Here is a 23344-nt window from a genome sequence, read left to right as displayed (position 1 = left end):
AGTAAACAATGCGAGAGGCAAGCGGAGTTCCATTCCTCAACACAATACGGGGCCTGACTCTCCTGTTTCAACTCTGCAGAGTCCCTGATATTGAAGTCAGAAATGGAGAGGAACCATGACGTTCCTGCCTCAACTCGAGATGAGGCCCTATTCATTCCTGCAGCCATGCCTGAGGAATACCGAGATGCCCCCTCGCAATGCCAAAGGAGATCTGACTTCCCTGGGGATACACGAGCGGTTCCCCAGGTCGACAGGCAACTCGAGAGGAACCCTAAGCTTCCCTCTGCAACTTGATGAAAACTAAGAAATTCTCCCCTGCACGCTTGAGGAGGCCCTTTTATACTGTATCGTTTCCAAAGAAATACCACATTTACCTTGGAACTCGAAAGGCTCCATGACACGCTTTACAAAACTCCAGAAGTTTCCTGAGATACCCGTTCCCACTCTAGAGGAATGCTGAGTTTCCCACCACAAGTCAAGAAGAGCCCCGTTTTCCCCGATTAAAGTTGAGATGAGGGTCGCTTGCCCTGCTTTGCCTGGAAAGGAATGCCGACATCCCCGTCGCATCTCAGGAGGAGGCTGATATCTACTTGACACTGGAGGGGAACCCGGGGGCCCTGTCACAATTCGAAAGCCACGTATTTCCCCATCAACTCGAGTTCAGGCCTGATTTCCTTACACCGATTCGAATGTCAGCCGAGAATCAACTCACAACACGAAGGGAGTTCTGATGCCCTCGTTGCTAAAACTAAAAGAGCCCCAGGTCCCAAATTCAACTCGCCGGGAGGCCTGAAACCCCTCTGATAACTCGAGAGGAAAGTAGCTTTCCATGCTGCACACACGTTGAGACGTGACTCCCTGTTTGAAAAGGCATACACAGCCCGAGACCCACGTCAGAGCACGAGAGGAACCCTGATGTTCCCACCTCAACTCAAGATGAGGCACTCTTCCATTGCACCAAACCCAGTGGAGTCACAAGTGGCCCTTCTGAACTCCACAGTATTCCTGATTTCCCATAGGCAACCTGAGAAGCTCCCTGAGGTCACCGTCACAATTTGAGGGAACCCAGGGTTTCTTGCCACAACTCGAGAAAGACCTTGAGATTCCCCCTTCAATGCATCTTGAGGCCCGGTTACCCTGCCATGACTCGAGAGCAATGCCGTGCTCCCACTCACAACTCGAAAGAAGACTGGACTTACCTGAGGCCACACCAGAGGCTCCCTGATTCACCGTCATAAATGGAGAGAAACCCCACACGTCCTACCGCAGCTAGGAAAAAACCACGAGATTCCCCGGTCTTCTCGAGATAAGGCCCTTCTTTTCCTTCAGGGCCTAGAGAGCAATCCCGAGTCCTCTCTCAAAACTCCACAGGAGGCTTGACTCCCTTTAGGCCACTCAGTGGGCTCTAAGAGGTACCCGTTGCAACTCGAAGGAAGAGGGGAGTTCTTTGCTTCCACTCGAGACGAGGCCTGAACCCGGTGAACCCTTGAATGCAACCCCGAGATCTGCAACCCCGAATGCAACCCTGTCGCCACTGGAGAGGAACTCGGAGTTTCTGGACACAAGCCTAGATGAGGTCTATTTGCCCTGTAGTGACTCGAGAGCAATCCCCAGCTCCCCCTCGCCACTCCAGTGGAGATTGGTCTTCCCTTGGGGAACATGAGAGGCTCCCTGAGTCCCCGTCGTAACTTGAGAATCCAGCTGAAACTCGAGAAAAACCACGAGGTTCCCCCGTCATCACGATATGAGGCCCTATCCCGGTGCAGTGTCTCAAGAGAAATCCCATGTTCCATCTTGAAATTAGAAATAGTAATTGAAACCCTTGATGCAACTCAAAAGTTGCCCGACATACCGTTCTCACTCGAGAGGAACACTGAGTTTCCAGGTACAACTTAATCTGAGCCTCTTCTTCCCACCTGATTGCGACATGAGGGTAGATTCCCCTGCTTTGTATGAAAAGGGATCCAGACGTTCTGGTCGCACCTCAGGAGGAGTCCAGTCTCACATTGAAACTCGAGAGGAAGCCTAGTGGGTCATGCCTAATCTCGAAAGACACCGATTTCCCAATTCACTCAAAATAAGTACCATTGCCTGGGCACCTCTTCGAATGTAACCCTGAGGATGAAGTCACAACTGGAAGGGACACTGACACTGCAGTTTCATTGTCCAGAAAAGATGCAGGTTCCAAATACAACTCGACAAGTGGCCTGTCACCCCATGAACAACTCGAGAGGCAAGCGGAGTTCCATTCCTCAACACAAGATGAGGCCTGACTCTCCTGTTCCAACTCTGTGGGGCACCTACTTTCGAATTCAGAAATGGAGAGGAACCCTGAGGTTACCGTCTAAACTCGAGATGAGGCCCTATTCATCCCTGCAGCGATGCGCGAGGAATCCAGAGGTGCCCCTCGCAACGCCAAAGGAGATCTGACTTCCCTGAGGAGACACGAGAAGTCCCCCAGGTCGACAAGCAACTCAAGAGGAACCCTAAGCTTCCCGCCACAACTCCACGAAAACTACAAAATTCTCACCTGCACGCTTGAGGAGGCCCATTTACACTGCAGCATTTCCAAAGAAAGCCCATGTTTCCCTTAGAACTGGAAAGGGTCCTTGATATGATTTATGAAACTCCAGAAGTTTCATGAGATACCCGTCACCACTCAAGAGGAATGCTGAGTTTCCCACCACAAGTCAAGCAGAGCCCCGTTTTCCTCGCCTCAAGTCGAGATGAGGTCGAATGCCCTGCTTCTCCTGGATAGGAATGCCGACGTCCCTGTTGCACCTCGAGAGGAGGCTGGTATCTACTTGACACTGGAATGGAACCCAGGGCATTGTCACAATTTGAAAGCCATGTATTCTCCCATCCACACGATATCAGGCCTGATTTCCATGCACCAATTTGAATGTCAGCTGAGAATCACCTCACAATACGAAGGGAGATCTGATGCCCCGGTTGCTAATCTGAAAAGAGCCCCAGGTCCAAATTCAACTCGGCTGGAGCTTTGAAACCCCTTTGATAACTCGAGAGGAAAGCAGCGTTCCCTGCCTCCACAGACGTCGAGACCTGACTCCCTGTTTGAAACGGTATACACAGCCTGAGACCCACGTCAGAACATCAGAGGAAGCCTGAGGTTCCCACCTCAACTCGAGATGAGGCCCTCTTCCATTACACCAGACCCAGTGGATTCCCCAGAGGCCATTCCGAACTCACAGTATTCCTGACTTCCATAGGCACCATGAGAAGCTCCCTGAGGTCAACGTCACAAGTCGAGGGAACCCAGGGTTTCCTGCTGCAACTCGAGAAAGACCTCGAGAGTCCCCCTTCAATGCGTCTTGAGGCCCGATTCCCCTGCCGTGACTCGAAAGCAATGCCGCGCTACCCCTCACAAAGCGATTGGACACTAGACTTCCCTGGGGCCACATGAGAAGCTCCCTGATTTCCCAGTCATAACTCGAGAGAAACCCCACTAGTCCTGACTCCCCAGGTGAACCTTGAATGCAACCCCGAGGTCCCTGTCACCACTGGACAGGAACACAGTTTCTGGACACAAGCCTAGATGAGGTCTATTTGCACTGCAGTGACAAAAGAGCAATCTGCAGGTCCCTCTCGCAACTGGAATGGAGATTGGACTTCCCTGACACAACACGGGAGGCTCCCTGAGTTCCCTGTCGTAACTAGAGAATCCCCCCACCGCTCAAGTAAAACCACGAGGTTCCCCCGTCATCGCGAGATGAGACCCTTTCCAATGGCAGCATCTCAAGAGAAATCCCACGTTCCCTCTTGAAATTCGAAACGGTACTTCACACCCTTGATGCAACCAAAAAAGTTCCCCAACATACGGTTTTCACTCGAGAGGAACACCGAGTTTCCCACAACTTAATCTGAGCCCCTTCTCCCCTCTTGATCTCAACATGAGAGTTGATTCCTCTGCTTTGTCTGGAAAGGGATCCCAACGGTCCTGTCGCACCTCAGAAGGAGGCTGATCTCACATTGAACCTAGAGAGGAAGACTCGTGGGCCGTGCCACATTCCGAAAGAAACCGATTTCCCCGTCGACTCAAGATAAGTCCCAATGCCGGGGCCCCTCTTCGAATATAACCCTGAGGATGAAGTCACAACATGAAGGGGCATTGACACCCCCACTGCATTGTTCCGAAAAAGCCGCAGGTTCCAAACACAACTAGACAAGTGGCCTGTCACACCAAGAAAAACATGAGAGGCAAGCAGAGTTCCATTCCTCAACACAAGACGAGGCCTGACTCAGCTTTTCCAGCTCTGTAGAGACAATACCATCGAAGTCAGAAATGGAGAGGATCCCTGAGGTTCCTGCCTCAATTTGAGATAAGGCCCTCTTCCATTGCAACAAAGCCAGTGGAGTCCCAAGAGGCACCTCCCAACTCCACAGTATTCCTGACTTCCCATAGGCACCCTGAGAAGATCCCTGAGGTCACTGTCACAAGTCGAGGGAACCCAGGATTTCCTGTCGCAACTCAAGACCTCGAGATTCCCCCTTCAACACGTATTGAGGCCCGACTCCCCTGATGAGACTCGAAAGCAATTCCACGCTCCCCCTCACAACACGAATGGACACTGGCTTTCCCTGGGACCACACGAGAGGCTCCCTGAGTGCCCCGTCGTAACTCGAGAGGACCCCCACATGTCGCGCCGAAGCTCGAAAAAACCCACCAGAGTTTCCCATCATCACAAGATGAGGCCCTTCGTTTCCGGCAGGGCCTAGAGAGCAATCCCAAGTCTTCTCTCAAAACTCCACAGGAGGCTTAACTCCCTTTAGGCCACACAATGGGCTCCAAGAGTTACCCGTCACAACTGGAGAGGAGAGCGGAGTTCTTTTCTTCGACTCGAGATGAGGCCTGTCTCCCCGGGTGAAACTTGAATGCAACCCTGAGATCCCTATCGCCACTGGAGAGGAACACGGAGTTTCTAGACACAATCCTAGATGAGGTCTATATGCCCTGAAGTGACTCGAGAGCAATCCCCAGCTCCCCTCACACCATGAATGGATATTGGTCTTTCCTGGGGCCACAGGAGAGGTTCCCTGAGTTCCCCGTCGTAACTTGAGAATCCCACCACAACTCTAGAAAAACCATGAGGTTACCCCGTCATCGCGAGATGAGGCCCTTTCCCGCTGCAGTGTCTCGAGAGAAATCCCATGTTCCCCCTTGAAATTCGAAACGGTACTTGATACCCTTGATGCAACTCAAAAAGTTCCCTGACATACCGGTCTCACTTGAGAAGAACACCGAATTTCCAGGCACAACACAATCTGAACCCCTTCTCCCATCTTGATCTCAATATTAGGTTCAATTCCCCTGCTTTATCTGGAAAGGGATCCCGACCTCCCGTCGCACCTCAGGAGGAGGCCGGTCTCATATTGAAACTCGAGAGAAAGCCTCATGCGTTGTGCCATATTCGGAAAGATACCGATTTCCCAGTCCACTCAAGATAAGTGCCTATGCCTGGGCACCACTTCGAATGTAACCCTGAGGATGAAGTCACAACACGAAGGGACACTGACACCCCAGTTGCATCATTCGGAAAAGGCCACTGGTTTCAAATACAACTCAACAAGTGGCCTGTCACCCCATGAACAACTCGAGAGGCAAGCAGAGTTCCATTCCTCAACACAAGACGAGGCCTGACTCTCCTTTTCCAACTCAGCAGAGACCCAGCGATCGAAGTCAGAAATAGAGAGGAACCCTGAGATTCCCACCTCAACTCGACATGAGGCCCTATTCATCCCTGCAGCGATGCACGAGGAATCCCGAGGTGCCCCTCACAACGCCAAAGGAGATCTGATTTCCCTGAGGAGACAGGAGTGGTCACCCAGGTGGACACTCAACTTGAAAGGAACCCTCAGCTTCCCACAACAACTCCACACAAACTATGAAATTCTCCCCTTCCCGCTAGAGGAGGCCATTTTATGCTGCAGCGTTTCCAAAGAAAGCCCGCATTTCCCTTGCAACTCGAAAGGGTCCTTGACACGGTTTACAAAACTCCAGAGGATTCCTGATATACCCGTCCCCACTCGAGAGGAACACTGAGTTTCCCGCCAGAAGGTAAGTACAGCCCTATTTTCCCCGCCCCAAGTCGAGATGAGGGTCGATTGCCCTGCTTGGCCTGGAAAGGAATGCTGACATCCCCATCCCACCTCGAGAGGAGGCTTGTATCTACTTGACAATGGAGGGGAACCCAGGGGCCTTGTCCCAATTCGAAAGCCACGTATTTCCCCATCCACTCGAGATCAGGGATAATTTCCTTGCACCAATTCAAATGTCAGCCAAGAATCAACTCACAAAACGAACAGAGTTCTGATGCCCCAGTTACTACTCTGAAAAGAGTCCCAGGTCACAAATTGAACTCGGCTGAAAGGCTTGAAATCCCTTTGACAACTCGAGAGGAAAGCAGAGTGCCATGCCTCCACACAGGTCGAGACCTGACTCCCTGTTTGAAACAGCATACACAGCCCGAGACCATGTCAGAACAGGAGAGGAAACCTTAGGTTCCCGCCTCAACTCGAGATGAGGCCCTCTTCCATTGCAACAAACCAAGTGGAGTCCTGAGGGGCCCCTAACAAATCCACAGTATTCCTGACTTCCCATAGGCATCCTGAGGTCACTGTCACAAGTCGAGGGGAACCAGGGTTTCCTGCGGCAACTCGAGAAAGACCTCGAGATTCCCCCTTCAATGTGTTTTGAGGCCCGATTCCCCTGCAGTGATTCGAGAGCAATGCCACACTCCCCCTCGCAACTTGAATGGAGAATGGACTTCCCTGGGGCTACACGAGAGGCTCCCTGAGTTCCCCGTCATAACTCGAAAGAAACCCCACACGTCGCGCCACAGGTCGAGAAAAACCACAAGATTCCCCCGTCATCGTGAGATGAGGCTCTTCTTTTCCTGGAGGACCTAGAGAGCAATCCTGAGTCCTCTCTCAAAACTCCACAGGAGGCTTGACTCCTTTTAGGCCACTGAATGTGCCCCAAGAGATACCCATTGCAACTTGAGAGGACAGTGGAGTAATTTGCTTACACTAGGGAAGAGGCCTGACACCCTGGGTGAACCTTCAATTCAACCCTGAGATCCCTGTTGCCACTGGAGAGGAACACGGAGTTTCTGGACACAAGACTAGTTGAGGTCTATTTGCCCTGCAGTGACTCGAGAGAAAGCCCCAGCTCCCCCTCGCAACTCGAATGGAGATTGGACTTCCCTGGGGCAACACGAGAGGCTCCCTGAATTCCCAGTCGTAACTCGAGAATCCTGCCACAACTCGAGAAAAAAACACGAGGTTCCCCCATCATCGTGAGATGATGCCCTTACCTACTGCAGCATCTCAAAAGAAATCCCACGTTCCCTGTTGAAGTTCGAACCGGAACTTGAGACCCTTGATGCCACTCAAAAAGTTGCTCAACATGCCGCTCTCATTCGAGAGGTACACCGAGTTTCCCGGCACAACTTCACCTGAGCCCCTTCTTCCCTCCTGATCTTGACATGAGGGTCGAATCCCCTGTTTGTCAGGAAAGGGATCCCGACCTTGGCATCTAATTTCAGGAGGAGGCTGGTCTCACATTGACACTCAAGCGGAAGCCTTGTGGGTCGTGCCACATTCTGAAAGACACCGATTTCCCTGTCCACTCAAGATAAGTCCCAATGCCTGTGCTCCTGTTTGAATGTAACCCTAAGGATGAAGTCTCAACACTAAGGGACACTGACATCCCAGTTGCATCGTCCTGAAAAAGCCGCAGGTTCCAAATACAACTCCACAAGTAGCCTGTCATCCCTGAAAGAACTCGAGAGGCAAGCGGAGTTCCATTCCTCAATGAAGACGAGGCCTGACTCTCCTGTTCAAACTCTGCAGAACCCTGTGATCGAAGTCAGAAATGAAGATGAACCCTGAGGTCCCGCCTCAACTGGAGATGAGGTCCTATTCATCCTTGCAACAATACAGGAGGATTCCCAAGTTGCCCCTCGCAACGCCAAAGGACATCTGACTTTCCTGAGGAGACACGAGTGGACCCCAGGTCGACATGCAACTCGAGAGCAACCCTCAGCTTCCCGCCCCAAATCCATGAAAACTATGAAATTCTCCCCTGCATGCTTGAGGAGGCCCTTTTACGCTGCAGCGTTTCCAAAGAAAGCCCACGTTTCCCTTGGAACTCGAAAGGGTCCTTGACACGTTTTACGAAACGCTACAAGTTTCCCGAGATACACGTCCCCACTCAAGAGGAATGCTGAGTTTCCCGCCAAAAGTCAAGATAAGCCCTGTTTTCCCTGCCTCAAGTCGAGATGAGGGTTGATTGCCCTTCTTCGCCTGGAAAGAAATGCCGACATCCCCATCGCACCTCGAGTGAAGGCTGGTATCTACTTGACACTGGAGGGGAACCCCCGGGCCTTGTCACAATTCAAAAGTCACGTATTTCCCCATCCACTCGAGATCAGGCCTGATTTCCTTGCACCAATTCGAATTTCAGCCAAGAATCAACTCAGAACACGAAGGGAGCTCTGATGATTCAGTTGCTAATCCAAAAAGAGCCCCAGGTCTCAAATTCAACTCGGCTGGAGGCCTGAAACCCCTTTGACAACAGAGAGGAAAGCAGAATTCCATGCCTCCACACAGGTCGAGACCTGACTCCCTGTTTGAAATGGCATACACAGCCTGAAACCAATGTCAGAACAGGAGAGGAACCCTAAGGTTCCCGCCTCAATTCGTGATGAGGCCCTCTTCCATTGCACCAAACCCAGTGGAGTCCTGAGAGGCCCCTCCCAACTCCACAGTATTCCTGACTTCCCATAGGCACCCTGAGAAGCTCCCTGAGGTCACAGTCACAAGTTGAGGGAACCCACGGTTTCCTGCCGCAACTCGAGAAAGACCTCGAGATTCCCCCTTGAACGCGTCTTGAGGCCCGATTCCCCTGCCGTGACTCAAGAGTAATCCTGATCTTCTGCTCGCAACTCGAATGGAGACTGGACTTCCCTGGAGCCACACAGGAGGCTTTCTTAGCTCCCCAACGTAACTTGAGAGAAACCCCACATGTCGTGCCGCAGCTCAAAACGAATGATGAGTTTCCCCCGTCATCGCGAGATGAGACCCTTCTTTTCCTGCAGGGCCGAGAGAGCAATCCCAAGTCCTCTCTCAAAACTCCACAGAAGGCTTGACTCCCTTTAGGCCACTCATTGGGCTCCAAGAGATACCTGTCGCAACTCGAGAGGAGAGAGGTGTTCTTTGCTTCCACTAGAGACGAGGCCTGACTCCCCAGGTGAACGTTGAATGCAACCCTGAGATCCCTGTTGCCACTTGAGAGGAACACGGAGTTTCTGGACACAACCCTAGATGAGGGCTATTTGCCCTGCAGTGACTCGAGAGCACTCCTCAGCTTACCTTGCAACTCAAATGGAGATTGGACTTCTCTGGGCCAAAACGAGAGGCTCCCTGAGTTCCCCGTCATAACTTGAGAATCCCACCACAACTCGAGAAAAACCACGAGGTTCCCCCTTCATTGCGAGATGAGGCCCTTTCCCCCTTGGAGCGTCTCAAGAGAAATACCATGTTCCCTCTTGAAATTTGAAACGGTAATTGACACCCTTGATGCATCTCAAAAAGTTCCCCGACATACCGGTCTCTCTCGAAAGGGACACCAAGAATGCAGCACAACTTAATCTGAGCCCTTTATGGCCTCCTTATCTCGACACGAGGGTTGACTCGCCTGCTTTGTCTGGAAAGTGATCCCCACCTTCCCGTCGCACCTCAGGAGGAGGCCGGTCCCACATTGAAACTCGAGAGGAAGCCACGTGGTTTCGTGCCACATTCTGAAAGACACCGATTTCCCCGTCCACTGTAGTTTAGTCTCGATGCCCGGGCACCTCTTCAAATTTAACCCTCAGAATGAAGTCACAACAGGAAGGGGCACTGACACCCCAATTGCATCTTCTTGAAAAAGCCGCAGGATCTAAGTACAACTCGGCAAGTGTCCTGTCACCCGTGAACAACTCGAGAGGTAAGCGGAGTTCCATTCCTCAACACAAGATGAGGCCTGACTCTCCTGTTCCAACTCTGAAATGACCCTGCGATAGATGAACGAAATGGAGCCTGTCATCGTGAGTTGAGGCCCTTTCCCACTGCAGCGTCTTGAGAGAAATCCCACTATCCCTCTTGAAATTCTAAATGGTACTGAACACCCTTGATGCAACTCAAGAAGTTCCCTGACATACGGGTCTCTTGAGAGGAACACCGAGATTCCCGGCACAACTTAATCTGAACCCCTTCTCCCCTCCTGATTTCGGCATGAGGGCTGATTCCCCTACTTTGTCTGGAACGGGATCCCGACCTTCCCATCACACATCAGGAAGAGGCCATTCTCAAATTGAAACTCGAGAGGAAGCCTTGTGGGTCGTGCCAAATTCCAAAAGACACCGATTTCCCCGTCCACTCAAGGTAAGTCCTGAGGCGTGGGCACCTCTTTGCATATAACCCCGAGGATGAAGTCACAACACAAAGGGCCACTGACACCTCGGTTATATCCTCCTGATAAAGCCGCAGGTTCCATATACAACTCAACAAGTGACCTGACACTCCATGAACAACTGGAGAATCAAGCGGAGTTCCGTGCCTAAACTCAAGACAAGGCCTGACTCCCCTGTTCCCAGTCCACAGAGACTCCAAAATCGATGTCAGAAATGGAGAGGAACCCTGAGGCTCCCGCCTCAACTCCAGATGAGGCCCTCTTCATCCCTGCAGTGCTGCGCGAGGAATCCCGAGGTTCCCCTCACAATGACAAAGGAGATCTGACCGACCTGAAGAGACAAGAGTGGGTCCCACAGGTTGACATGCAACTCGAGAGGAAGCCTCAGCTTTCCACCACAACTCTACACAAACTACAAAATTCTCCCCTGCATGCTTGTGGAGGCCATTTTACACTGCAGTGTTTCCAAAGGAAGCCCACGTTCCCTCTTGGAACTCAAAAGGGTACTTGACACGCTTTAGGTAATTGCAGAAGTTTCCCCAGATACTGTCCCCACTAGAGAGGAATGTTGTTTTCCACCACAAGTCAAAAAAAGCCCCGTTTTTCCCTCCTCAAGTTTATATGAGGGTCGATGGCCCTGCTTTGGCTGGAAAGGAATGCTGATGTCGCTGTCACACCTCGAGAGGAGGCTGGGATCTACTTGACACTGGAGGGGAACCCAGGGGCCTTGTCACAATTCGAAAGCCACATATTTCCCATCCACTCAAGATCAGGCCTGATTGCCTTGCACCGAATTGAATGTCAGCCAAGAATCAACTAATGACACGAAGGGAGTTCTGATACCCAGATTGCTAATTGGAAAAAAGCCCCAGGTCTCAAATTCAACTCGCCTGGAACCTGAAACCCCTTTGACAACTCGAGAGGAAAGCAGAGTTCCATGCCTCCACACAAGTCAAGACCTGACTCACTGTTTCAAACAGAAAACATTCCCCGAGACCCACGTCAGAATAGGAGAGGAACCCTGAGGTTCCTGCCTCAACTCGAGATGAGGCCCTCTTCCATTGCACCAACCCCAGTGGAGTCCCTAGAGACCCCTCCCAACTCCACAGTATTCCTGACTTCCCATAGGCACCTGAGAAGCTCCCTGAGGTGACCGTCACAGGACAAGGGAACCCAGGGTTTCCTGACGCAACTCCAGAAATAACCTCAATTTCCCCTTTAAGGCAACTTGAGGCTCAATTTCCCTGCCATGATTCTAAAGCAGTGCCATGCTGCCCCTCGCAACTCGAATGGAGACTAGACATCCTGGGGCCACACCAGAGGCTCCTTGATTTCCCCGTCGTATCTAGAGAGAAACCAACACGTCATGCTGCAGCTCGAGAAAACCCATGAGATTCCTCCGTTAATGTGAGATGAAGCCCTTCTTTTCCTGCAGAGCCTAGAGAGCAACCCCAAGTCCCCTCTCAAAACTCCACAGGAAGCTTATCTCCCTTTAGGCCACTCAATGGCCTCCAAGAGATACCCATCACAATTTGAGAGGAGAGCGGATTTCTTTGCTTCCACTCGAGACAAGGCCTGACTCCTCAGGTGAACCTTGAATGCAACCCCGAGATCCTGTCGCCACTGGAGAGGAACACGGAGTTTCTGGAAATAAGCCTAGATGAGGTCTATTTGCCCTGCAGTGACTCGAGAGCAATCAGCAGCTCCCCCTCACAACGCGAATCGAGATTGAACTTCCCTTGGGCAATATGAGTCTCTTGACTTCCCCATCATAACTCGAGGATCCCGCCGCAACACCTGAAATTCCAAGGTTCCCCTATCATCGCGAGATGAGGCCCTTTCCCATTTAGCATCTCCAGAGAAATTCCACATTCCCTCTTGAAATTCGAAACTATACTTGATACCCTTGATGCAACTCAAAAAGTTCCCTGACATACCAGTCTCACTTGAGAGGAACACCTAGTTTGCCAGCACAACTTAATATGAGCCCCTTCTCCCCTCCTAATCTCGACATGAGGGTCGATTTGCCTGCTTTGTTTGCAAAGGGATCCTGACCTTCCTGTCACACTTAAGTAGGAGGCCAGTCTCACTTTGAAACTCGAGAGGAAGCCTCGTGGGTCGTGGTACATTCTGAAAGACACCGATTTCCCCGTCCACTCAAGATAAGTCCCAATGCCCAGGCACCTCTTCTAATGTAACCCCGAGGATGAAGTCAAAACACAAAGGGGCACTGACACACCGATTGCGTCCTGTGGAAAAAGTTGCAGGTTCCAAACACAACTCGACAAGTGGCCTGACATCCCATGAACAACTAGAGAGGTAAGCAGAGTTCCATGCCTCAACACAAGATGAGGCCTGACTCTCCTGTTCCAAGTATGCAGAGACCCCAAGATCGATATCAGAAATGGAGAGGAAACCTGAGGTTCCCACCTCAACTTGAGATGAGGCCCTATTCATCCCTGCCGTGATGCACAAGGAATCCCGAGGTGCCCCTCGCAACACCAAAGGAGATCTGAATTCCCTGAGGAGACACGAGCAGGTCCCCCAGAACGACATGCAACATGAGATGAACCCTAAGTTTCCCGCCACAACTCCACGCAAACCACGAAATTCTCCCCTGCACACTTGAGGAGGCCCTTTAGCTGCACCTCCCTCCCCCCCCCCAAAAAAAAAACCCAAATTCACTTTGGAACTCAAAAGGTTACTTGATACGCTTTAGAAAACTCCAGAAGTTTCCGCAGATACTTGTCCCAACTCGAGAGGAATGCTGAGTTTCCTGCCACAAGTCAAGAAGACTTCCATTTTCGCCTCCTCAAGTCGAGATGAGTGTCGATTGCCCTGCTTCGACTGGAAAGGAATGTGACATTCCCGTCAGACCTCAAGAATCGGCTGGTATCTATGTGACACTGGAGGGGAACCTGGAGGTCTCGTCACAAATTGAAAGCCACGTATTTCCCCATCCACTCGAGATCAGGCCTGATTCCCTTGCAGTGAATCTAATGTCAGCCGAGAATCAACTCACAACATGAAGGGAGTTCTGATGCCCTGGTTGCTAATTCGAAAAGAGACCCAGGTCCGAAATTCAACTCGCCTGGAGGCCTGACCCCTTGGGCAACCCCAGAGGAAAGCATATTCCATGCTTCCACACAAGTTGAGACCTGACTCCCTGTTTTAAATGGCATACACACCCCGAGACTGACGTTAATACAGGAGAGGAACCCTGAGGTTCCCGTGTCAACACGAGATGAGGCCCTCTTTCATTTCACCGACCCCAGTGGAGTCCTGAGAGGCCCCTCCCAATTCCACAGCATTCCTGACTTCCCACAGGCACCATGAGAAGATCCCAGAGGTCACCGTCCCAAGTCGAGGGAACCCAGGTATTCCTGCCACTACAAGAGAAAAACCTCGAGATTCCCCCTTCAACATGTCTTGAGGCCCGATCCCCTGCAGTGACTCGAGAGCGATACTGCGCTCCCCCTAGCACCTCGAATGGAATCTGGACTTCCTGGGGCCACACGAGAGGCTCCCTGAGTTCCCCATCATAACTCAGGAGAAACCCCACACGTCGCGCCGCAGCTCGAGAAAAACTAAGAGATTCCCCCGTCATCACTAGATGAGGCCCTTCTTTTCCTGGAGGGCCTATAGAGTAATCCCAAGTCCCCTCTCATAACTCCACAGGAAGCTTGATTCTCTTTAGAACACTCAATGGGATCCAAGAGATACCTGTTGTAATTAGAGAGGAGAGTGGAGTACTTGGCTTAAACTCAGGACGAGGCCTGACTCCCCGGGTGAAACTTGAATGCAACCACGAGATCCCTATCATCACTGGAGAGGAACACGGTGTTTCTGGACAAAACCTAGATGAGGTCTATTTGTCCTGCAGTGAGCAATCCCCAGCTTCTCCTAGAAACTCGAATGGAGATTCGATTTCCCTTGGGCAACAAGAGAGGCTACCTGAGTTCTCCGTCATAACTGAAGAGAAACTCCAAACGTCATTCCACAGCTTGAAAACAACCCCCATCATTGCGAGATGATGCCCTTCTTTTCCTGTAGGGCCTAGAGAGCAAACCCGAGTCCCCTCACAAAACTCCACAGGAGGCTTGCCTCCCTAAATTTAGGCCACTCAACGGGCTCCAAGAGATACCCCTGGCAACTCGAGAGGAGAGCAGGGTTTTCTGCTCGAAATGAACCTGACTCCCCAGGTGAACCTTGAATGGAACACCGAGATCCCTGTCGCCACTGGACAGGAACAAGGAGTTTCTGGAAACAAGCCTAGATGAGGTCTATTTGCCCTGCAGTGACTTGAGAGCAATCCCCAGCTCCCCCTCACAACCTGAATGGAGATCGGAATTCCTTGGGGCCATACGAGAGGCTCCCTGAGTTCCCCATCATAACTCGAGAATTCCACCCCAACTCGAGAAAAACCACGAGGTTCCCCTGTCATCACGAGATGAAGCCCTTTCCCACTGCAGCATCTCAAGAGAAATCACACATTCCCTCTTGAAATTTGCAATGGTAATGACACCTTTGACAACTCAAAAATTTCCCCAACATACCGGTCTCAATCGAGAGGAACACCGAGTTTCCCGTCAAAACTGAATCTGAGCCATTTCTCCCCTCCTTACCTCAACATGAGGGTCGATTCCCTTGCTTTGTCTGGAAAGGGATCCTGACCTTCCCGTCACACCTCAGGAGGAGGCCTGTGTCACACTGAAACTCGAGAGGAAGCCTCGTGGGTCGTGCCACATTCTGAAAGACACCGATTTTCCTGTCCACTCAAGGTAAGCCCCTATGTCAGGGCATCTCTTCGAATGTAATCCTGAGGATGAAGTCACAACACAAGGGGCACTGACCCCCTGGTTTCATCCTCCGGAAAAAGCCGCAGGTTCCAAATGCAACTCGACAAGTGGCCTTACACCCCATGAACAACTCAAGAGGCAAGCGGAGTTCTGTGCATCAAAACAAGGCGAAGTCTGATTCCCCTGTTCCAACTCAGCAGAGACCCTGAGATTTAAGTCAGAAATGGAGAGTAACCCTGAGGTTCCCACCTCAACTCGAGATGAGGCCCTATTCATCCCTGCAGTGATGCACGCGGAATCCCGAGGTGCCCCTTGCAATGCCAAAGAAGATCTAACTTCCCTGAGGAGACAGGAGGGGGCCCCCCAGGTCAACACGCAACTCGAGAGGAAGCCTAATCTTCCCACCACAATTCCACACAACCCACAAAATTCTCACCTTCATGCTTGAGGAGGCCTTTTACAATATAGTGTTTCCAAAGAAAGCCCACGTTCCCTCTTGGAACTCAAAAGGGTATTGACACGCTTTATGAAACTCCAGAAGTTTCCCCAGATACCCATCCCAAATCAAGAGGAATGCTAAGTTTACCACCACAAGTCAAGAAGAGCCCCGTTTTCCCCTCCTCACATCAAGATGAGGGTCGATAGCCCTGCTTGGCCTGGAAAGAAATGCCGATGTCCCCGTCACACCTCGAAAGCAGGCTGGTATCTACTTGACACTGGAGGGGAACCCGGGGGCCTTGTCACAATTCGAAAGCCATGTATTTCCCCACACTCGAGATCAGGCCTGATTTCCTTGCACCGATTCGAATGTCAGCCAAGATCAACTCACAACACGAAGGGAGTTCTGATGCCCTGGTTGCTAATTCTCAAAGAGCCCCAAGTACCAAATTCAACTCGCCTGGAGGCCTGAAACACCTTTGACAACTCGAGAGGAAAGCAGAGTTCCATGCCTCCACACATGTAAAGACCTCACTCCCTATTTGTAATGGCATACACACCCCAAGGCCCACGTCAGAACAGGAGAGGAAACCTGAGTTTCCTGCCTCAACTCGAGAGGAGACTCTCTTCCATTGCACCGAACTGAGTGGAGTCCCGAGAGGCCCCTCCCAACTCCAAAGTATTCCTGACTTCCCATTGGCACCATGCGAACCTCCTTGAGGTTACTGTCACAAGTCGAGGGAACCCACGGTTTCCTGCCGTAATCTGAGAAAGACCTCGAGATTCCCAGTTCAATGCGTCTTGACGCCAATTCCTCTGCCTTGATTCCAGAGCAATGCCCCGCTCCCCCTCGCAACTCTAATGGAGACTGGACTTCCCTGGGGCCACAGGAGAGGCTCCCTGCGTTCTGCATCGTAACTAGAAAGATATCCCACATGTCATGCCACAGCTCGAGAAAAACCAAGAGATTCCCCCTTCTTCGTGAGATGAGGCCCTTCTTTTCCTTCAGGTCCTAGATAGCAATCCCGAGTCCTCTGTCAAAACTCCACAGGAGGCTTGACTCCCTTTAGGCCACTCAATAGGATCCAAAAGATACCCGTCACAACTTGAGAGGAGAGCGGAGTTCTTTGCTTCCACTCAAGACACGGCCTGACTCCCCGGGTGAACCTTGAATGCAACCCATAGATCCCGTCACCACTGGAGAGGAACACGGGGTTTCTATACACAAGCCTAGATGATGTCTATTTGCCCTGCAGTGACTCCAGAGCTATCCCCAGCTCCACGTCACAATTCGAATAGAGATTGGACTTCCCTGGGGCCACACGAGAGGGTCCCTGTGTTCCATATCGTAACTCGAGAATCCTTCCGAATTTGAGAAATACGACCAGGTTCCCCCGTCAGCACCAGATGATGCCCTTTCCCATGCAGCATCTCGAGAGAAATCCCAAGTTCCCTCTTGAAATTCGAAATGGTACTTTACACCCTTGATTCAACTCAAAAAGTTCCCCGACATATCAGTCTCACTCGAGAGGAACACCGAGTTCCTGGCACAACTTAATCTCAGCCCCTTCTCCCCTCCTTATCTCGAAATGAGGGTCTATTCCCCTGCTTTGTCTGGAAAGGGATCCCGACATACCCGTCACACCTCAGGAGGAAGCCGGTTTCACATTGAAACTTGAGAGGAAGCCTCATGGGTCATGCCACATTCCAAAAGACACTGATTACCTGTCCACTCAAGATAAGTCCTGATGCCTGTGCACCTCTTCGAATGTAACCCCGAGGATGAAGTCACAACAAGAAGGGGAACTGACACCCCAGTTGCATCCTCCTGAAAAAACTGCAGGTGCCAAATCCAACTGTACAAGTTGCCTGACACCCCATGAACAACTCGAGAGGCAAGGGGAGTTCTGTGCCTCATCACAAGACAAGGCCTGACTCCCCTTTTCCAACTCCTCAGAGAATCCGAGATCAACGTCAGAAATGGAGAGGAACCCTGAGTTTCCCACCTAACTCGAAATGAGCCCCTATTCATCCCTGCAGTGATGCAGGAATCCCGAGGTGCCCCTTGCAACACCAAAGGAGATCTGACTTCCCTGAAGAGACACAAGCAGCTCCCCTACATCGGCAAGCAACTCAAGAAGAACCCTAAGCCTCCCGCCATAACTCCACAACCCGACAAAATGCTCCCCTGCACGCTTGAGGGGGCCCTTTTACGCTGCAGTGTTTCCAAAGAACGCCCATGTTCCCTCTTGGAAATCAAAAGGGTACTTGACACGCTTTACAAAACTCCAGAAGTTTCCCAAGATACCCGTCCCCACTTGAGAGGAACACTGAGTTTCCCGCCACAAGGCAAGAAGAGTCGCATTTTCCCTGCCTCAAGTCGAGATGAGGGTCGATTGCCCTGCTTCGCCTGGAAAGGAATGCCGACGTCCCCCTCACACCTCAAGAGGAGGCTGGTATCTACCTGACACTGGAGGGGAACCCAGGGCCCTTGTCACAATTCAAAAGCTATGGATTTACCCATCCACTAAAGATCAGGTCTGATTTCCTTGCACCGATTCGAATGTCAGCCGAGAATCAACTCACAACATGAAGGGAGTTCTGATGCCCCGGTTGCTAATCCGAAAAGAGCCCCAAGTCCCAGATTCAACTCTGCTGGAGGCCTGAAACCCCTTTGACAACTCGAGAGGAAAGCAGAGTTCCATGCCTCCACACACGGCGAGACCTGACTCCCTGTTTGAAACGGTATACACAGCCCGAGACCCACGTCAGAACAGGAGAGGAAACCTGAGGTTCCCGCCTCAACTCGAGATGAGGCCCTCTTCCATTTCACCAAAGCCAGTGGAGTCCCGAAAGTCCCTTCCCAACTCCACAGTATTCCTGACTTCCCATAGGCACCCTGAGAACCTCCCTGAGGTCACCATCACAAGTCGAGGAAACCCAAGGTTTCCTGCCACAACTCGAGAAAGACCTCAAGATTCCCCCTTCAATGCGTCTTGAGGCCCGATTCCCCTGCCGTGACTCCAGAGCAATGCCGCGCTCCCCTCGCAACTCGAGTGGAGAGTGGACTTCCCTGGGGCCACATGAGAGACCCCCTGATTTCCCCGTCATAATGGAGAGAAACCCCAGAGGTTGCACATCAACTCAAGAAAAACCACGAGATTCCCCCATCATAGCAAGATGAGGCCCTTCTTTTCCTGCAGGGCCTAGAGAGCAATCCAGAGTACGCTCTCAAAACTCCACAGGAGGCTTGACTCCCTTTAGGCGACTCAGTGGGCTCCAAGAGATACCTGTGGCACCTAAAGTGGAGAGCGGATTTCTTTGCTTCAACTCGAGTCGAGGCCTGACTACCCGAGTGAAACTTGAATGCAACCCTGAGATCCCTGTCGCCACTGGAGAGGAACATGGAGTTTCTGGACATAAGCCAACATGAGGTCTATTTGCCGTGCAGTGACTCTAGAGCAATCACCTGCTCCCCCTTGTAACTCTAATGGAGATTGGACTTCCCTCTGGCAACACGAGTGGCTCCCTGAGTTACCCGTCGTAACTCGAGAATCCCGTCGCAACTCAAGAGAAACCACGAGGTTCCCTCATCATCGCAAAATGAGGCCCTTTCCCGCTGCAGCATCTGGAGAGAAATTCCACGTTCCCTCTTGAATTTTGAAACGGTACTTGACACCCTTGATGGAACTCAAATAGTTACCCGACATATCGGTCTCACTTGAGAGGAACTTCGATTTTCCCTGAACAACTTAATCTGAGCCCCTTCTCCCCTCCTGATCTCTGCATGAGGGTCGATTCCCCCATGCTGGGGTCAAGCCCCGGTGAATCCAGGGAAAATCGAAGGAGAGAAGTTTTCGGTGAGTACACTGGCTTTAATTAAATATTAGAGATATAAAGAGTAATAGAATATGGATAGCTCAGTAGGAAATATCAGTGGAGAAAAGAGGCTGAATAACTTGGTTTAGGTGGAAAGCTAATATAATTCCAAGGCAAGGAATTTACGTCACCTACGTAGGCCGTAGGCGTCCTCCCATTCTCCCGAAGGAGAGGAGACACTAAGGCCTCCCCGTTCAGATCTTAGAAGCCCAGGCATAATTAATAGGCTTGACGAGCCTCCACGTTCCAGATGGGGATTCAGCCAGAAGGTGAGAGAAAGAACCACATGGAGAGACCAGTCTTTCGAGGAATTGATCCCATTTTTAATTTTTTCAGGGTCTGTTTTTATACACTGAGATGTTATACAAAAGTCACGTGGGGTCAGAAGTCCTGACTTTTCAGGTCCTTCATACAAATGTATACAGAGGTTTAAGGGGTGTAACATCATCTTCTGGCCAGGGGGCCTGCTAACAATTTATGACCCTCTCCTTGTGGCAGTGATCAGTCAACCAGAACACTTATTTCTCCAGGGGTGATTATTTTTTAAAACAGATGCCACCTTCCGAAGGTACCAGATAAAGTTACATTCCTATAGGGTGAGGGTGTAGTGGGTTTTAATTAAGGAAAGAATTTGCTTAGCCTAAGGTCTAACATGATTAATATCAAAGGTTAATACTTATTTCTTCTATATATTCATTAATGTGTATAAGGGTAAGGGATGTGGAAACTTAGCAACAAACATTGGCTCAACAAATGAAAAACCCTTCACCAATACAATTTCTAATCAGCCCATTATACTATACTAATAGTTTTCTAACTTCTCTAAAGAACCTATTTTTAGAAGGTTTAAAGCATGTCGTGCCTCTCACAGTTGGAGGCTGTAAACAATCACATGTGGCTGGACAAGCCTGTCAGGCAGGCTAGAGAACCATCAGAGGAGTTTGTAGATTCAAACACTCCTATCACGCCCAGGAATTATTATTAACTGTAGCTGTAAGCTAACCATTTTTCAGAGAGAGGTGGTGGGGGAGAGCCCCTTATAAAGTCAGAGGTGTAGTGAGATCACAAAGCAGTAAAGTAAGCAGACTCTGATTTTGGGGGTAGATGCTCGAGAATTTCCAGGGGGACTCCTGAGGTTCGATCTTGCCTTTGTGTATGCCGAGCCTCCTTCCTGATGAACTTTGCCACGGGCTGAGTTCCTCAAGCTGGCTCCCGGAACCCCTGCTTAGGCTGGAAAGGGATCCCGACCTTCCTGTCGCACCTCAGGAGGAGGGTGGTCTCACATTGAAACTCGAGAGGAAGCCTCGTGGGTCGTGCCACATTCCGAAAGACACCGAATTCCCCATCCACTCAACATAAGTTCCGATGCCTGGGCACCTCTTCAAATGTAACCCTGAGGATGAAGTCACAACACGAAGGGGCACTGACACCCCAGTTGCATCCTCCGGAAAAAGTCGCAGGTTCCAAATACAACTCGACAAGTGGCCTGACACCCCATGAACAACTCGAGAGGCAAGCGGAGTTCAATGCCTCAACACAAGATGAGGCCTGACTCCCCTGTTCCAACTCTGCAGAGACCTCGAGATCGATGTCAGAAATGGAGGGGAACCCTGAGGTTCCCACCTCAACTTGAGATGGGGCCCTATTAATCCCTGCAGCGATGCACAAGGAATCCCAAGGTGCCCCTAGCAACGGCAAAGGAGATCTCACTTCCCTGAGGAGACAGGAGCGGGTCCCCCAGGTAGAAACGCAACTCGAGAGGAACCCTAAGCTTCCTGCCACAAGTCCACACACACCACGAAATTCTTCCCTGCTACTTAAGGAGTCCCTTTAACGCTGCACCATTTCCAAAGAAAGCCCACATTCACTCTTGGAACTCGAAAGGGTACTTGACACGCTTTAGGAAACTCAGAAATTTCCCCAGATACCCGTCCGCACTCTAGAGGATCACTGAGTTCCCCACCACAAGTCAAGAAGAGCAGCATTTTCCCCTCCTCAAGTCGAGATGAGGGTCGATTATTCTGCTTCACCTGGAAAGGAATGCTGACGTCCCATTACACGTCGAGAGGAGGCTGGTATCTACTTGACACTGGAGGGAAACCCAGGAGCCTTGTCACAATTCAAAAGCCACGTATTGCCCCATCCACATGAGTTCAGGCCTGATTCCCCTGCACTAATTCGAATGTCAGCCGAGAATCCACTCACAACACGAAGGGAGAACTGATGCCCCAGTTGCTAATTCTAAAAGAGCCCCAGGTCACAAATTCAACTCCCCTGGAGGCCTGAAACCCCTTTGACAACTTGAGAGGAAAGCAGAGTTACATGCCTCCACACACATCGAGACCTGACTCCATGTTTGAAATGACATACACATGCTGAGACCCACAAAGAACAGGACAGGAATACTGAGGATCTCGCCTCAACTAGAGATGAGGCCCTCTTCCATTGCACCGACCCCAGTGGAGTCTCGAGATGCCCCTCCTAACTCCACAGTATTCCTAACGTCCCATAGGCACCATGAGAAGCTCCTTGAGGTCACCGTCAAAAGTCAAGGGAACCCAGGGTTTCTGCTACAACTTTAGAAAAACCTCGAGATCCCCCTTCAACGAGTATGGAGGCTGATTCCCCTGCCGTAACTCGAGAGCAATGCTGTGCTCCCCGTCGCAAGTCAAATGGAGATTGGACTTCCCTGGGGCCACATGAGAGGTTCCCTGATTATCCAGTCGTAACTTGAGAGAAACCCCTCACGTCGGGCCACAGCTCGAGAAAACCAACAAGATTACCATGTCATAGGGAGATGAGGCCCTTCTTTTCCTGCAGGGCCTAGGGAGCAATTCCAAGTCCACTCTCAAATCTCCACAGGAGGCTTGAATCCCTTTAGGCCATTCAATGGTTCCAAAAGATACCCATAGCAACTCGAGTGGAGATCAGAGGTCTTTGCTTCAACTCGAGACAAGGCCTGACTCCCCGGGTGAAACTTGAATGCAACCCTGAGATCCCTGACACCACTGGAGAAGAACACGGAGTTTCTGGACACAAGCCTAGATGAGGTTTATTTGCCCTGCAGTGACTCGAGAGCACTCCCCAGCTACACCTCGCAATACGAATGAAGATTGGACTTCCCTTGGGCAACAAGAGAGGCTCCCTGATTTCCCCGTTGTAACTCGAGAATCCTGCCACAACTCGAGAAAAACCACGAGGTTCCCCCGTCGTCGCAAGATGAGGCCCTTTCAACTGCAGCGTCTCAGGAGAAATCCCACGTTCCCTATTGAAATTCAAAACGGTACTTGACACGCTTGATGCAACCCAAAAAGTTCCCCGACATACCATTCTCACTCTAGAGGAACACCGAGTTTCCTGGCACAACTTAATTTGAGCCCCTTCTTCCCTCCTCATCTTGACATGAGGGTCGATTCCCTGCTTTGTCTGGAAAGGAATCCCGACCTTCCCGTCGCACCTCAGGAGGAGGCCAGTCTCACATTGAGACTCGAGAGGAAGCCTCGTGGGTCATGCCACATTCCAAAAGACACCAATTTCCCGGTCCAATGAAGATAAGTCCCAATGCCCGGGGACCTCTTCGAATGTAACCCTGAGGATGAAGTCACAACACGAAGGGGGACTGACACCCCAGTTGCATCCTCGGGAAAGAGCTGCAGGTTCCAAATACAATTCGACAGGTGGCCTTACACCCCATGAACAACTCAAGAGGCAGGCAGAGTTCCGTGTCTCAACACATGACGAGGCTGCCCCCCTG

The 23344-nt window shown here is 51.1% G+C and overlaps 1 pseudogene; it reads right to left on the bottom strand.

The window, feature by feature from the left end:
• The window catches only part of LOC104998847, a 122361-nt pseudogene extending 102940 nt beyond the window's left edge, over positions 1–19421 (bottom strand).
• Between the last annotated feature and the right edge of the window lie 3923 nt (positions 19422–23344).

The sequence above is a fragment of the Bison bison genome, unplaced genomic scaffold, assembly GCF_000754665.1.
Source record: "Bison bison bison isolate TAMUID 2011002044 unplaced genomic scaffold, Bison_UMD1.0 scf7180017864338, whole genome shotgun sequence".
NCBI classification, from domain to species: Eukaryota; Metazoa; Chordata; class Mammalia; order Artiodactyla; family Bovidae; genus Bison; species Bison bison.
The sequence above is the reverse complement of the archived record's forward strand: the minus strand, read 5'-3'. Positions and strand labels throughout refer to the sequence as shown.